A 16,711-nucleotide genomic window follows, 5' to 3' on the forward strand; every position below is an offset into this window, starting at 1 on the left:
ACCTAGAAGTCCAAGTGCCCGCTAGGTAACCTGCGTAGTCCAAGTGGCCGTTAGTTAACCTAGATAGTCAAAGTGCCCGTAAGGTAACCTAGATAGTCAAAGTGCCCGTTAGGTGACCTAGATAGTCCAAGTGCCCGCTAGGTAACCTCCATTGTCCAAGTTCCCGCTAGGTAACCTAGATAGTCCAAGTGCCCGTTACCTAAACTAGATAGTCCAAGTGCTCGCTAGGCAACCTACATAGTCCAAGTGCCCATTCGTTAACCTAGAAGTCTATGTGCCCGCTATGTAACCTAGACAGTCCATGTGCCGGCTAGGTTACCTGCCTAGTCCAAGTGCCCGTTCGTTAACCTAGATAGTCCAAGTGCCCTCTTGGGAACCAATATAGTCCAAGTGCTATTTAGGTAACCTAGATAGTCCAAGGGCCCGCTAGTTAACCTACATAGTCCAAGAGCTCGCTTGTTAACTTTGATAGTCCAAGTGCCCGCTGGTTAACCTAGATCGTCCAAGTGCTCGCTAGTTAACCTAGATCGTCCAAGTGCCGGCTAGTCAACCTACATAGTCCAAGGGCCTACTTGTTAACCTAGATCGTCCAAGTGTCCTCTAGTTAACCTACATAGTCCAAGTGCCCGCTAGGGGAGGTACATAGTCCAAGTGCCCGCTAGGTAACCTAGAGAGTGCAAATGCCCGCAAGTTAACCTACATAGTCCAATTGCCTGCTAGGTAACCTAGATAGTCCAAGGGCCTGCTAGTTATCCTACATAGTCCAAGTGTCCGCAAGGTAACCTACATAGTGCAAGTGTCCGCTAGTTAAACTACATAGTCTAAGTGCCCGCTAGTTAACCTAGATAGTCCAAGTGCCCGCTAGGTAACCTACATAGTGCAAGTGTCCGCTAGTTAACCTATGTAGTCCAAGGGACCGCTAGTTAACCTAGAACGTCCAATTGTCCGCTAGTTAACCTACATAGTCCAAGTGCACTATAGGGAACCTAGACAGTCCAAGTGCCCACTAGGGAACCTACATAGTCCAATTGCCCGCTCTGGAACATACATAGTCCAATTGCCTGTTACTTATCCTAGATAATCCAAGTGCCCGCTAGTTAACCTACATAGTCCAAGTGCCCGCTAGGTAACGTAGATAGTCCAATTGCCCTCTAGGGAACGTACATAGTCCAAGTGCCCGCTAGGTAACCTAGATAGGCCAAGTGCCCGCTAGTTAACCTACATAGTCCAAGTGCCTGCTAGGTAATCTACATAGTCCAAGTGCCCACTAGGTAACCTAGACAGTCCAATTGCCCGCTAGTTAACCTAGACAGTCCATGTAACCGCTAGGGAACCTACATAGTCCAAGTGCCCGCTAGGGAACCTACATAGTCCAAGTGCCCGTTGGTTAACCTAGATAGTCCAAATGCCCGTTCGTTAACCTACATAGTCCAAGTGCCCGCTTCGTAACCTGGATGGTCTAAGTGCCCGCTAGATAACCAACATAGTCAAAGTGCGCTATAGGTAACCTACATAGTCCAAATGCCTTCTAGGGAGCCTACATAGTCCAAGTACCCGCTAGGTAACCTCCATAGTCCAAGTGCCCGTTAACTAACCTAGATAGTCCAAGTGTCCGCTAGTTAACCTACATATTCCAATTGCCCGTTCGTTAACCTAGATAGTCCAAGTGCCCGCTAGGTAACCTTGACAGTCCAAGTGCCCGCTAGGTTACCTACATAGTCCAAGTGCACGTTCGTCAACCTAGATAGTCCAAGTGCCCGCTGGTAACCTACATAGTCCAAGAGCCCGCTAGGTAACCTTGATTGTCCAAGTGCCTTCTAGTTAACCTACATAGTCCAAGTGCCCGCTAGGTAACCTAGATAATCCAATTGCCCGCTAGGTAACCTACATAGTCCATGTGCCCCCTAGGTAACCTACATAGTCCAAGTGCCCGATAGTTAAACTAGATAGTCCAAGTGCCCGCTAGTAAACATAGATAGTCCAAGGGCCCGCTAGTTAACCTAGATAGTCCAAGTGCCCGCTACTTAATCTAAATCGTCCAAGTGTCCGCTAGGTAACCTACATAGTCCAAGTGCCTGCTAGGTAACCTAGATAGTCCAAGTGCCTGTTAGCTAACCTACATAGTCCAAGTGCCGGTTCGTTGACCTAGATAGTCCAAGTGCCCGCTATGTAACCTAGACAGTCCAAGTGCCCGCTAGGTTACCTACATAGTCCAAGTGTCCATTCGTTAACCTAGATTGTCCAAGAGGCCGTTTGGTAACCTACATCATCCAAGTGCCCGCTTCGTAACCTGGATAGTCTAAGTGCCCGCTAGATAACCAACATAGTCAAAGTGCGCGATGGGTAACCTACATAGTTCAAATGCCTTCTAGGGAGCCTACATAGTCCACAACACCGCTAGGGATCCTACATAGTCCAAGTGCCCGTTAGGGAACCTACATAGTCAAAGTGCTCGCTAGGTAACCTACATAGTCCAAATGCCCGCAAGGAAACCTACATAGTCTAAGTGCCCGCTAGGGAACCTTCATAATCCAAGTGCCCGTTAGGTAACCTAGATAGTCCAAGTGCCCGTTAGCTAACGTAGATTGTCCAAGGGTCCGCTAGTTGACCTACATAGTCCAAGTGCACGCTAGTTAACCTACATAGTCCAAGTGCCCGCTAGGTAACAAAGATAGTACAAGTACCCCTTAGCTACCCTAGATAGTCCAAGTGCCCGGTATGTAACCTACATAGTCAAAGTGCCCGCTAGGTAACCTAGATAGTGCAAGTTCCTGTTAGCTAACCTAGATAGTCCAAGTGTCTGCTAGGTAACCTACATAGTCCAAGTGCCCGTTCGTTAACCTAGAAGTCCAAGTGCCTGCTAGGTAACCTGCATAGTCCAAGTGGCCGTTAGGTAACCTAGATAGTCAAAGTGCCCGTTAGGTAACCTAGATAGTCAAAGTGCCCGTTAGGTAACCTAGATAGTCCAAGGGTCCGCTAGGTAACCTACATTGTCCAAGTTCCCGCTAGGTAACCTAGATAGTCCAAGTGCCCGTTACCTAACCTAGATAGTCCAAGTGCCCGCTAGGCAACCTACATAGTCCAAGAGCCCGTTCGTTAACCTAGAAGTCCAAGTGCCCGCTAGGTAACCTGCATAGTCCAAGTGGCCGTTAGGTAACCTAGATAGTCAAAGTGCCCGTTAGGTAACCTAGATAGTCAAAGTGCCCGTTAGGTAACCTAGATAGTCCAAGGGCGCTCTAGGTAAACTACATTGTCCAAGTTCCCGCTAGGTAACCTAGATAGTCCAAGTGCCCGTTACCTAACCTAGATAAACCAAGTGCTCGCTAGGCAACCTACATAGTCCAAGTGCCCATTCGTTAACCTAGAAGTCTAAGTGCCCGCTATGTAACCTAGACAGTCCAAGTGCCGGCTAGGTTACCTGCCTAGTCCAAGTGCCCGTTCATTAACCTAGATAGTCCAAGTGCCCGCTAGGGAACCAATATAGTCCAAGTGCTATCTAGGTAACCTAGATAGTCCAAGGGCCCGCTAGTTAACCTACATAGTCCAAGAGCTCGCTTGTTAACTTTGATAGTCCATCTGTCCGCTGCTTAACCTAGATCGTCCAAGTGCCCGCTAGTTAACCTAGATCGTCCAAGGGCCCGCTAGTAAACCTAGATAGTTCAAGGGCCCGCTAGTTAACCTAGATAGTCCAAGTGCCCGCTAGTTAACCTAGATGTCCAAGTGTCTGCTAGGTAACCTACATAGTCCAAGTGCTGCTAGGTAACCTAGATAGTCCAAGTGCCTGTTAGCTAACCTACATAGTCCAAGTGCCCGTTCCTTAACCTAGATAGTCCAAGTGCCCGCTATGTAACCTAGACAGTCCAAGTGCCGGCTAGGTTACCTGCCTAATCCAAGTGCCCGTTAGCTAACCTTGACAGTCCAAGGGCCCGCTAGTTGACCTACATAGTCCAAGTGCCCGCTAGGTAACCTAAATAGTCCAAGGGCCCGCTCGTTAACCTAGTTCCTCCAAGTGTCCGCTAATTAACCTACATAGTCCAAGTGCCCGCTAGGTAACCAAGATAGACAAAGTGGACGCTAGGTAACCTACATAGTCCAAGTTCCCAGTAGGTAACGTAGATAGTCCAAGTGCCCGTTACCTAACCAAGATAGTCCAAGTGCCCGCTAGGTAACTTACATTGTCCTAGTGCCCGCTAGTTAACCAACATTGTCCAAGTGCCCGATACGGAACCTACATAGTCCAAGTGCCCGTTAGGTAACCTACATAATCCAAATGCCCCCTAGTAACCTACATAGTCCAAGTTCCTGCTAGGTAACCTAGATAGTCCAAGTGCCCGTTACCTAACCTAGATCGTCCAAGTGCCCGCTAGGCAACCTACATAGTCCAAATGCCCATTCGTTAACCTAGAAGTCCAAGTGCCCGCTAGGTAACTTGCATAGTCCAAGTGGCCGTTAGGTAACCTAGATAGTCCAAGTGCCCGTTAGGTAACCTAGATAGTCCAAGTGCCCGATAGGTAACCTCCATTGTCCAAGTTCCCGCTAGGTAACCTAGATAGTCCAAGTGCCCGTTACCTAACCTAGATAGTCCAAGTGCTCGCTAGGCAACCTACATAGTCCAAGTGCCCATTCGTTAACCTAGAAATCTAAGTGCCCGCTATGTAACCTAGACAGTCCATGTGCCGGCTAGGTTACCTGCCTAGTCCAAGTGCCCGTTCGTTAACCTAGATAGTCCAAGTGCCCGCTAGGGAACCTATATAGTCCAAGTGCTATCTAGGTAACCTAGATAGTCCAAGGGCCCGCTAGTTAACCTACATAGTCCAAGAGCTCGCTTGTTAACTTTGATAGTCCAAGTGCCCGCTGGTTAACCTAGATCGTCCAAGTGCCCGCTAGTTAACCTAGATCGTCCAAGTGCCGGCTAGTCAACCTACATAGTCCAAGGGCCTACTTGTTAACCTAGATCGTCCAAGTGTCCTCTAGTTAACCTACATACTCCAAGTGCCCGCTAGGGGAGGTACATAGTCCAAGTGCCCGCTAGGTAACCTAGAGAGTGCAAGTGCCCGCAAGTTAACCTACATAGTCCAAGTGCCTGCTAGGTAACCTAGATAGTCCAAGGGCCTGCTAGTTATCCTACATAGTCCAAGTGCCCGCTAGGTAACCTACATAGTGCAAGTGTCCGCTAGTTAAACTACATAGTACAAGTGCCCGCTAGTTAACCTAGATAGTCCAAGTTCCCGCTAGGTAACCTACATAGTGCAAGTGTCCGCTAGTTAACCTATGTAGTCCAAGGGACCGCTAGTTAACCTAGACCGTCCAATTGTCCGCTAGTTAACCTACATAGTCCAAGTGCACTATAGGGAACCTAGACAGTCCAAGTGCCCACTAGGGAACCTACATAGTCCAATTGCCCGCTCTGGAACATACATAGTCCAAGTGCCTGTTACTTATCCTAGATAATCCAAGTGCCCGCTAGTTAACCCACATAGTCCATGTGCCCGCTAGGTAACCTATATAGTCTAAATGTCCGCTAGGGAACGTACATAGTCCAAGTGCCTGCTAGGTAAACTACATAGTCCAAGTGCCCACTAGGTAACCTAGACAGTCTAATTGCACGCTAGTTAACCTAGACAGTCCAAGTAACCTCTAGGGAACCTACATAGTCCAAGTGCCCGCTAGGGAATCTACATAGTCCAAGGGCCCGCTAGTTAACCTAGATAGTCCAAGTGCCCGCTAGTTAACCAGGATTGTCCTAGTGCCCTCTAGTTAACTTACATAGTCCAAGGGCCTGCTAGTTAACCTACATAGACCAAGGGCCCGCTAGGTAACCTAGACAGGCCAAGTGACCACTAGGTTATCTACATAGTCTAAGTGCCCGTTCGTTAACCTACATAGTCCAAGTGCCCGCTAGGTAACGTAGATAGTCCAAGTGCCCGCTAGAGAATGTACATAGTCCAAGTGCCCGCTAGGTAACCTAGATAGGCCAAGTGCCCGCTAGTTAACCTACATAGTCCAAGTGCCTGCTAGGTAATCTACATAGTCCAAGTGCCCACTAGGTAACCTAGACAGTCCAATTGCCCGCTAGTTAACCTAGACAGTCCATGTAACCGCTAGGGAACCTACATAGTCCAAGTGCCCGCTAGGGAACCTACATAGTCCAAGTGCCCGTTATTTAACCTAGATAGTCAAAATGCCTGCTAGGTAACCTAGACAGTCCAAGTGCCCGCTAGGTTACCTACATAGTCCAAGTGTCCGTTCGTTAACCTAGATAGTCCAAGTGCCCGTTTGGTAACCTACATAGTCCAAGTGCCTGCTTCGTAACCTGGATGGTCTAAGTGCCCGCTAGATAACCAACATAGTCAAAGTGCGCGATAGGTAACCTACATAGTCCAAGTGCCTTCTAGGGAGCCTACATAGTCCAAGTACCCGCTAGGTAACCTCCATAGTCCAAGTGCCCATTAGCTAACCTAGATAGTCCAAGTGTCCGCTAGTTAACCTACATAGTCCAATTGCCCGTTCGTTAACCTAGATAGTCCAAGTGCCCGCTAGGTAACCTTGACAGTCCAAGTGCCCACTAGGTTACCTACATAGTCCAAGTGCACGTTCGTCAACCTAGATAGTCCAAGTGCCCGCTGGTAACCTACATAGTCCAAGAGCCCGCTAGGTAACCTTGATTGTCCAAGTGCCTTCTAGTTAACCTACATAGTCCAAGTTCCCGCTAGGTAACCTAGATAGTCCAATTGCCCGCTAGGTAACCTACATAGTCCATGTGCCCCCTAGGTAACCTACATAGTCCAAGTGCCCGATAGTTAAACTAGATAGTCCAAGTGCCCGCTAGTAAACATAGATAGTCCAAGGGCCCGCTAGTTAACCTAGATAGTCCAAGTGCCCGCTACTTAATCTAAATCGTCCAAGTGTCCGCTAGGTAACCTACATAGTCCAAGTGCCTGCTAGGTAACCTAGATAGTCCAAGTGCCTGTTAGCTAACCTACATAATCCAAGTGCCGGTTCGTTGACCTAGATAGTCCAAGTGCCCGCTATGTAACCTAGACAGTCCAAGTGCCCGCTAGGTTACCTACATAGTCCAAGTGTCCATTCGTTAACCTAGATTGTCCAAGAGGCCGTTTGGTAACCTACATAGTCCAAGTGCCCGCTTCGTAACCTGGATAGTCTAAGTGCCCGCTAGATAACCAACATAGTCAAAGTGCGCGATGGGTAACCTACATAGTCCAAATGCCTTCTAGGGTGCCTACATAGTCCACAAGACCGCTAGGGAACCTACATAGTCCACGTGCCCGTTAGGGAACCTACATAGTCCAAGTGCTCGCTAGGTAACCTACATAGTCCAAATGCCTGCAAGGAAACCTACATAGTCTAAGTGCCCGCTAGGGAACCTTCATAATCCAAGTGCCCATTAGGTAACCTAGATAGTCCAAGTGCCCGTTAGCTAACGTAGATTATCCAAGGGCCCGCTAGTTGACCTACATAGTCCATGTGCACGCTAGTTAACCTACATAGTCCAAGTGCCCGCTAGGTAACCTAGATAGTACAAGTACCCCTTAGCTACCCTAGATAGTCCAAGTGCCCGGTAGGTAACCTACATAGTCAAAGTGCGCGCTAGGTAACCTAGATAGTCCAAGTTCCTGTTAGCTAATCTAGATAGTCCAAGTGTCCGCTAGGTAACTACATAGTCCAAGGGCCCGCTCGTTAACCTAGTTCGTCCAAGTGTCCACTAATTAACCTACATAGTCCAAGTGCCCGCTAGGTAACCAAGATAGTCAAAGTGGCCGCTAGGTAGCCTACATAGTCCAAGTTCCCACTAGGTAACCTAGATAGTCCAAGTGCCCGCTAGGTAACCTACATAGTCCTAGTGCCCGCTAGTTAACCAACATAGTCCAAGTGCCCGTTCGTTAACATAGATAGTCCAAGTGCCCGCTATGTAACCTAGACAGTCCAAGTGCCCGCAATTTACCTACATAGTCCAAGTGTCCGTTCGTTAACCTGGATAGTCCAAGTGCCCGCTTCATAACCTGGATAGTCCAAGTGCCCGCTAGTTAACCTACATAGTCAAAGTGCCCGATAGGTAACCTACATAGTCCAAGTGCCTTCTAGGGAGCCTACATAGTCCACGTGACCGCTAGGGAACCTACATAGTCCAAGTGCCAGTTAGGGAACCTACTTAGTCCAAGTGCTCGCTAGTTGACCTACATAGTCCAAGTACCCGCTATGTAACCTTGATAGACCTAGTGCCCGCTAGTTAAACAAGATAGTCCTAGTGCCCTTTAGTTAACCTAGATAGTCCAAGTGCCCTCTAGGGGACATACATAGTCCAAGTGCCCACTAGGTTATGTACATAGACCAAGTGCCCGCTAGGTAACCTAGATAGTCCATGTGCCCGCTAGTTAACTTACATAGTCCAAGTGCCCGATAGAAACCTATATAGTCCAAGTGCCCGATATGGAACCTACATAGTCCAAATGCCCGCTATGGAACCTACATAGCCAAGTGCCCGTTAGGGAACCAATAGTCTTAGTGCTGGCTAGGGAACCTGTACATCCACGTGCCCGCTAGGTAACCTAGATAGTCCATGTGCCCGCTAGGTAATCTATACAGTCCAAATGCCCCCTAGGGAACTTATATTCCAAGTACCTGCTAATTAACCTACATAGTCCAAATGACCGTTAGCTAACCTAGATAGTCTAAGGGCCCAGTAGTTAACCTACATAGTTCAAGTGCCCGCTACGTAACTTAGATAATCCAAGTGCCCGCTAGTTAACCTACATAGTCCAAAGGCCCGCTAGTTAACCTACATAGTGCAAGGGCCCGCTAGTTAACCTAGATCGTCCAAGTGTCCGCTAGTTAACCTACATTATCCAAAGCCCGTTAGCTAACCTAGATAGACCAAGTGCCCGCTTGTTAACCTAGATCGTCCAAGTGTCCGCTAGTTATCCTACATAATCCAAATGACCGTTAGCTAACCTAGATAGTCCAAGGGCCTGCTAGTTGACCTACATAGTCCAAATGCCCGCTAGGAAACCTAGATAGACCAAGTGCCCGCTTGTTAACCTAGATAATCCTAGTGCCCGTTAGTTAACCTACATAGTCCAAGTGACCGCTGGGGAACCTACATAGTCCAAGTGTCCGAAAGGGAACCTACGTATTCCAAGTGCCTGTTAGGGCACCTAGATAGTCCAAGTGCCCTCTAGGGAACCTGCATAGTCAAAGTGCCCGCTAGGGAACCTGCATTGTACAAGTGCCCGCTAGTTAACCTAGATAGTCCAAGTGCCCTCTTGGTAACCTAGATAGTCCAAGGGCCCGCTAGTTAACCTACATAGTCCAAGTGCCTGATAGGGAACCTACATAGTCCAAGTGCCCATGAGGAACCTACATAGTTCAAGTGCCCGATAGGGAATCTTCATATTCCAAGTGCCCGTTAGGGAACCCAGATAGTCCAAGTGCCCATAGGGAACCTATATAGTCCAAGTGCCCTCTAGGGAATATACATATTCATTGTGCCCGCTAGGGAACCTGCATTGTCCAAGTGCCCGCTAGTTAACCTAGATCGTCCAAGTGTCCGCTAGTAAACCTACATAGTCCAAGTTCCCGTTAGGTAACCTAGATAGTCTAAGTGCCCGCTAGGTAACCTACATAGTCCAAGTGCACATTCGTTAACCTAGATAGTCCAAGTGCCCGCTAGTTAACCTACATAGTCCAAGTGCCCGCTAGGTAACCTAGACAGTCCAAGTGCCCGCTAGTTTACCTGCATAGTCCAAGTGCCCGTTAGGAAACCTAGATAATCCACGTGCCCGCTAGGTAACATCCATAGTCCAAGTTCCCGTTCGTTAACCTAGATAGTCCAAGTTCCTGTTACCTAACCTACATAGTCCAAGTGCCCCTTCGTTAACCTACACAGTTCAAGTGCCCGCTAGGTAACCAAGACAGTCCAAGTGCCTGCTAGGTAACCAACATAGTCCAAGTGCCCGATTGCTAACCTAGATCCTCAAAGGGCCCGATAGTTAACCTACATAGTCCAAGGGCCCGCTAGTTAACCTAGATATTCCAAGTGCCCGCTAGTTAACCTACATAGTCCAAGGTCCGTTAGTTAACCTAGATAGTCTAAGTGCCCTCTAGTTAACCTACATAGTCCAAGGGCCCTCTAGTTTCCCTAAATAGTCCAAGTGCCCGCTAGGGGACGTACATAGTCTATGTGCCCGCTAGGTAACCTAGATAGTGCAAGTGCCCGCTAGTTAACCTACATAGTCCAAGTGCCCACTGAGGAACCTACATAGTCCAAGTGTCCGAAAGGGAACCCACATATTCCAAGTGCCCGTAAGGGCACCTAGATAGTCCAAGTGCCCTCTAGGGAACCTACATAGTCAAAGTGCCCGCTAGGGAACCTGCATTGTACAAGTGCCTGCAGTTAACCTAGATAGTCCAAGTGCCCGCTAGGTAACCTAGATAGTCCAAGGGCCCGCTAGTTAACCTACATATTCCAAGTGCCCACTATGTAACCTAGATAGTCAAAGTGCCCGTTAGGTAACCTAGAAAGTCCAAGGGCCCGCTAGGTAACCTACATTGTCCAAGTTCCCGCTAGGTAACCTAGATAGTCCAAGTGCCCGTTACCTAACCTAGATATTACAAGTGTTCGCTTGGCAACCTACATAGTCCAAGTGCCCATTCGTTAACCTAGAAGTCTAAGTGCCCGCTATGTAACCTAGACAGTCCAAGTGCCGGCTAGTTTACCTGCCTAGTCCAAGTGCCCGTTCGTTAACCTAGATAGTCCAAGTGCCCGCTAGGGAACAAATATAGTCCAAGTGCTATCTAGGTAACCTAGATAGTCCAAGGGCCCGCTAGTTAACCTACATAGTCCAAGAGCTCGCTTGTTAAATTTGATAGTCCAAGTTCCCGCTGGTTAACCTAGATCGTCCAAGTGCCCGCTAGTTAACCTAGATCGTCCTAGGGCCCGCTAGTAAACCTAGATAGTCCAAGGGCCCGCTAGTTAACCTAGATAGTCCAAGTGCCCGCTAGGTAACCTACATAGTCCAAGGGCCCGCTCGTTAACCTAGTTCGTCCAAGTGTCCGCTAATTAACCTACATAGTCCAATGCCCGCTAGGTAACCAAGATCGTCAAAGTGGACGCTAGGTAACCTACATAGTCCAAGTTCCCATTAGGTAACCTAGATAGTCCAAGTGCCCGTTACCTAACCTAGATAGTCCAAGTGCCCGCTAGGTAACTTACATAGTCCTAGTGCCCGCTAGTTAACCAACATTGTCCAAGTGCCCGATACGGAACTTACATAGTCCAAGTGCCCGTTAGGAAACCTACATAGTCCAAATGCCCGCTAGTAACCTACATAGTCCATGTGCCCGATAGGGAACCTACATAGTCCAAGAGCTCGCTTGTTAACTTTGATAGTCCAAGTGCCCGCTGGTTAACCTAGATCGTCCAAGTGCCCGCTAGTTAACCTAGATCGTCCAAGGGCCCGCTAGTAAACCTAGATAGTCCAAGGGCCCGCTAGTTAACCTAGATAGTCCAAGTGCTGCTAGGTAACCTAGATAGTCCAAGTGCCTGTTAGCTAACCTACATAATCCAAGTGCCCGTTCCTTAACCTAGATAGTCCAAGTGCCCGCTATGTAACCTAGATAGTCCAAGTGCCCGCTAGGTAACCTACATAGTCCACGTGCCCGCTAGGTAACTTAGATAGTCCAAGTGCCCGTTTGGTAACCTACATAGTCCAAGTGCCTGCTTCGTAACCCGGATAGTCTAATTGCCCGCTAGATAACCAACATAATCAAAGTGCGCGATAGGTAACCTACATAGTCCAAGTGCCTTCTAGGGAGCCTACATAGTCCACGTGACCGCTAGGGAACCTACATAGTCCATGTGCCCGTTAGGGAACCTACATAGTCCAAGTGCTCGCTAGGTAACCTACATAGTCCAAATGCCCGCAAGGAAACCTACATAGTCTAAGTGCCCGCTAGGGAGCCTACATAATCCAAGTGCCCGTTAGGTAACCCAGATAGTCCAAGTGCCCGTTAGCTAACCTTGATAGTCCAAGGGCCCGCTAGTTGACCTACATAGTCCAAGTGCCCGCTAGGTAACCTACATAGTCCAAGGGCCCGCTCGTTAACCCAGTTTGTCCAAGTGTCCGCTAATTAACCTACATAGTCCAAGTGCCCGCTACGTAACCAAGATAGTCAAAGTGGACGCCAGGTAACCTACATAGTCCAAGTTCCCACTAGGTAACGTAGATAGTCCAAGTGCCCGTTACCTAACCTAGATAGTCCAAGTGCCCGCTAGGTAACTTACATAGTCCTAGTGCCCGCTAGTTTACCAACATTTTCCAAGTGCCCGATACGGAACCTACATAGTCCAAGTGCCCGTTAGGTAACCTACATAGTCCAAATGCCCACTAGTAACCTACATAGTCCAAGTGCCCGATAGGGAACTCACATAATCCAAGTGCCCGCTAGGGAACCTACATAGTCCAAGTACCCGTTAGGTAACCTAGATAGTCCAAATGCCCGCTAGGGTACCCATATAGTCCAAGTGCCCGCTAGGGAACTTACATAGTCCAAGTGCCCGTTAGTTAAGCTAGATAGTCCAAGTGCTAGCTAGTTAACCTAGATAATCCAAGTACCCGCTAGGTAACGTAGATGGTCCAAGTGCCCACTTGGGGACGTACATAGTCCAAGTGCCCAATAAGTAACCTAGATAGTCCAGGTGCCCGCTAGGGTATGTACATAGACCAAGTGCCCGCTGGTAACCTGGATAGTCCAAGTGCCCGCTAGTTAACCTACATAGTCCAAGTGCCTTCTAGGGAGCCTACATAGTCCACGTGACCACTAGGGAACCTACATAGTCCAAGTGCCCGATAGGGAACCTACATAGTTCAAGTGCCCGTTAGGGAGCCTAGATAGTCCAAGTGCCCGCTAGGGAACCTGCATCGTGCAAGTGCCTGCTAGGTAACCTAGATAATCCAAGTGCCCGCTAGTTAACCTAGATAGTACAAGTGCCCGCTACTTAACCTTCATAGTCCAAGAACCCGCTAGTTAACCTAGATTGTCCAAGTGTCCGCTAGGTAACCTACAGGGTCCTAGTGCCCGCTAGGTAACCTAGATAGTCCAAGTTCCTGTTAGCTAACCTAGATAGTCCAAGTGCCCGTTAGGTAACCTAGATAGTCCTAGTGCCCGCTATGTAACCTACATAATCCAAGTTCCTGCTAGGTAACCTAGATAGTCCAAGTACCCGTTACCTAACCTAGATCGTCCAAGTGCCCGCTAGGTAACCTACGTAGTCCAAATGCCCCTTCGTTAACCTAGAAGTCCAAGTGCCCGCTAGGTAACCTGCGTAGTCCAAGTGGCCGTTAGTTAACCTAGATAGTCAAAGTGCCCGTAAGGTAACCTAGATAGTCAAAGTGCCCGTTAGGTGACCTAGATAGTCCAAGTGCCCGCTAGGTAACCTCCATTGTCCAAGTTCCCGCTAGGTAACCTAGATAGTCCAAGTGCCCGTTACCTAAACTAGATAGTCCAAGTGCTCGCTAGGCAACCTACATAGTCCAAGTGCCCATTCGTTAACCTAGAAGTCTATGTGCCCGCTATGTAACCTAGACAGTCCATGTGCCGGCTAGGTTACCTGCCTAGTCCAAGTGCCCGTTCGTTAACCTAGATAGTCCAAGTGCCCTCTTGGGAACCAATATAGTCCAAGTGCTATTTAGGTAACCTAGATAGTCCAAGGGCCCGCTAGTTAACCTACATAGTCCAAGAGCTCGCTTGTTAACTTTGATAGTCCAAGTGCCCGCTGGTTAACCTAGATCGTCCAAGTGCTCGCTAGTTAACCTAGATCGTCCAAGTGCCGGCTAGTCAACCTACATAGTCCAAGGGCCTACTTGTTAACCTAGATCGTCCAAGTGTCCTCTAGTTAACCTACATAGTCCAAGTGCCCGCTAGGGGAGGTACATAGTCCAAGTGCCCGCTAGGTAACCTAGAGAGTGCAAATGCCCGCAAGTTAACCTACATAGTCCAATTGCCTGCTAGGTAACCTAGATAGTCCAAGGGCCTGCTAGTTATCCTACATAGTCCAAGTGTCCGCAAGGTAACCTACATAGTGCAAGTGTCCGCTAGTTAAACTACATAGTCTAAGTGCCCGCTAGTTAACCTAGATAGTCCAAGTGCCCGCTAGGTAACCTACATAGTGCAAGTGTCCGCTAGTTAACCTATGTAGTCCAAGGGACCGCTAGTTAACCTAGAACGTCCAATTGTCCGCTAGTTAACCTACATAGTCCAAGTGCACTATAGGGAACCTAGACAGTCCAAGTGCCCACTAGGGAACCTACATAGTCCAATTGCCCGCTCTGGAACATACATAGTCCAATTGCCTGTTACTTATCCTAGATAATCCAAGTGCCCGCTAGTTAACCTACATAGTCCAAGTGCCCGCTAGGTAACGTAGATAGTCCAATTGCCCTCTAGGGAACGTACATAGTCCAAGTGCCCGCTAGGTAACCTAGATAGGCCAAGTGCCCGCTAGTTAACCTACATAGTCCAAGTGCCTGCTAGGTAATCTACATAGTCCAAGTGCCCACTAGGTAACCTAGACAGTCCAATTGCCCGCTAGTTAACCTAGACAGTCCATGTAACCGCTAGGGAACCTACATAGTCCAAGTGCCCGCTAGGGAACCTACATAGTCCAAGTGCCCGTTGGTTAACCTAGATAGTCCAAATGCCCGTTCGTTAACCTACATAGTCCAAGTGCCCGCTTCGTAACCTGGATGGTCTAAGTGCCCGCTAGATAACCAACATAGTCAAAGTGCGCTATAGGTAACCTACATAGTCCAAATGCCTTCTAGGGAGCCTACATAGTCCAAGTACCCGCTAGGTAACCTCCATAGTCCAAGTGCCCGTTAACTAACCTAGATAGTCCAAGTGTCCGCTAGTTAACCTACATATTCCAATTGCCCGTTCGTTAACCTAGATAGTCCAAGTGCCCGCTAGGTAACCTTGACAGTCCAAGTGCCCGCTAGGTTACCTACATAGTCCAAGTGCACGTTCGTCAACCTAGATAGTCCAAGTGCCCGCTGGTAACCTACATAGTCCAAGAGCCCGCTAGGTAACCTTGATTGTCCAAGTGCCTTCTAGTTAACCTACATAGTCCAAGTGCCCGCTAGGTAACCTAGATAATCCAATTGCCCGCTAGGTAACCTACATAGTCCATGTGCCCCCTAGGTAACCTACATAGTCCAAGTGCCCGATAGTTAAACTAGATAGTCCAAGTGCCCGCTAGTAAACATAGATAGTCCAAGGGCCCGCTAGTTAACCTAGATAGTCCAAGTGCCCGCTACTTAATCTAAATCGTCCAAGTGTCCGCTAGGTAACCTACATAGTCCAAGTGCCTGCTAGGTAACCTAGATAGTCCAAGTGCCTGTTAGCTAACCTACATAGTCCAAGTGCCGGTTCGTTGACCTAGATAGTCCAAGTGCCCGCTATGTAACCTAGACAGTCCAAGTGCCCGCTAGGTTACCTACATAGTCCAAGTGTCCATTCGTTAACCTAGATTGTCCAAGAGGCCGTTTGGTAACCTACATCATCCAAGTGCCCGCTTCGTAACCTGGATAGTCTAAGTGCCCGCTAGATAACCAACATAGTCAAAGTGCGCGATGGGTAACCTACATAGTTCAAATGCCTTCTAGGGAGCCTACATAGTCCACAACACCGCTAGGGATCCTACATAGTCCAAGTGCCCGTTAGGGAACCTACATAGTCAAAGTGCTCGCTAGGTAACCTACATAGTCCAAATGCCCGCAAGGAAACCTACATAGTCTAAGTGCCCGCTAGGGAACCTTCATAATCCAAGTGCCCGTTAGGTAACCTAGATAGTCCAAGTGCCCGTTAGCTAACGTAGATTGTCCAAGGGTCCGCTAGTTGACCTACATAGTCCAAGTGCACGCTAGTTAACCTACATAGTCCAAGTGCCCGCTAGGTAACAAAGATAGTACAAGTACCCCTTAGATACCCTAGATAGTCCAAGTGCCCGGTATGTAACCTACATAGTCAAAGTGCCCGCTAGGTAACCTAGATAGTGCAAGTTCCTGTTAGCTAACCTAGATAGTCCAAGTGTCTGCTAGGTAACCTACATAGTCCAAGTGCCCGTTCGTTAACCTAGAAGTCCAAGTGCCTGCTAGGTAACCTGCATAGTCCAAGTGGCCGTTAGGTAACCTAGATAGTCAAAGTGCCCGTTAGGTAACCTAGATAGTCCAAGGGTCCGCTAGGTAACCTACATTGTCCAAGTTCCCGCTAGGTAACCTAGATAGTCCAAGTGCCCGTTACCTAACCTAGATAGTCCAAGTGCCCGCTAGGCAACCTACATAGTCCAAGAGCCCGTTCGTTAACCTAGAAGTCCAAGTGCCCGCTAGGTAACCTGCATAGTCCAAGTGGCCGTTAGGTAACCTAGATAGTCAAAGTGCCCGTTAGGTAACCTAGATAGTCAAAGTGCCCGTTAGGTAACCTAGATAGTCCAAGGGCGCTCTAGGTAAACTACATTGTCCAAGTTCCCGCTAGGTAACCTAGATAGTCCAAGTGCCCGTTACCTAACCTAGATAAACCAAGTGCTCGCTAGGCAACCTACATAGTCCAAGTGCCCATTCGTTAACCTAGAAGTCTAAGTGCCCGCTATGTAACCTAGACAGTCCAAGTGCCGGCTAGGTTACCTGCCTAGTCCAAG

Source organism: Tenrec ecaudatus, chromosome 1, assembly GCF_050624435.1.
Source record: "Tenrec ecaudatus isolate mTenEca1 chromosome 1, mTenEca1.hap1, whole genome shotgun sequence".
Taxonomy (NCBI): domain Eukaryota; kingdom Metazoa; phylum Chordata; class Mammalia; order Afrosoricida; family Tenrecidae; genus Tenrec; species Tenrec ecaudatus.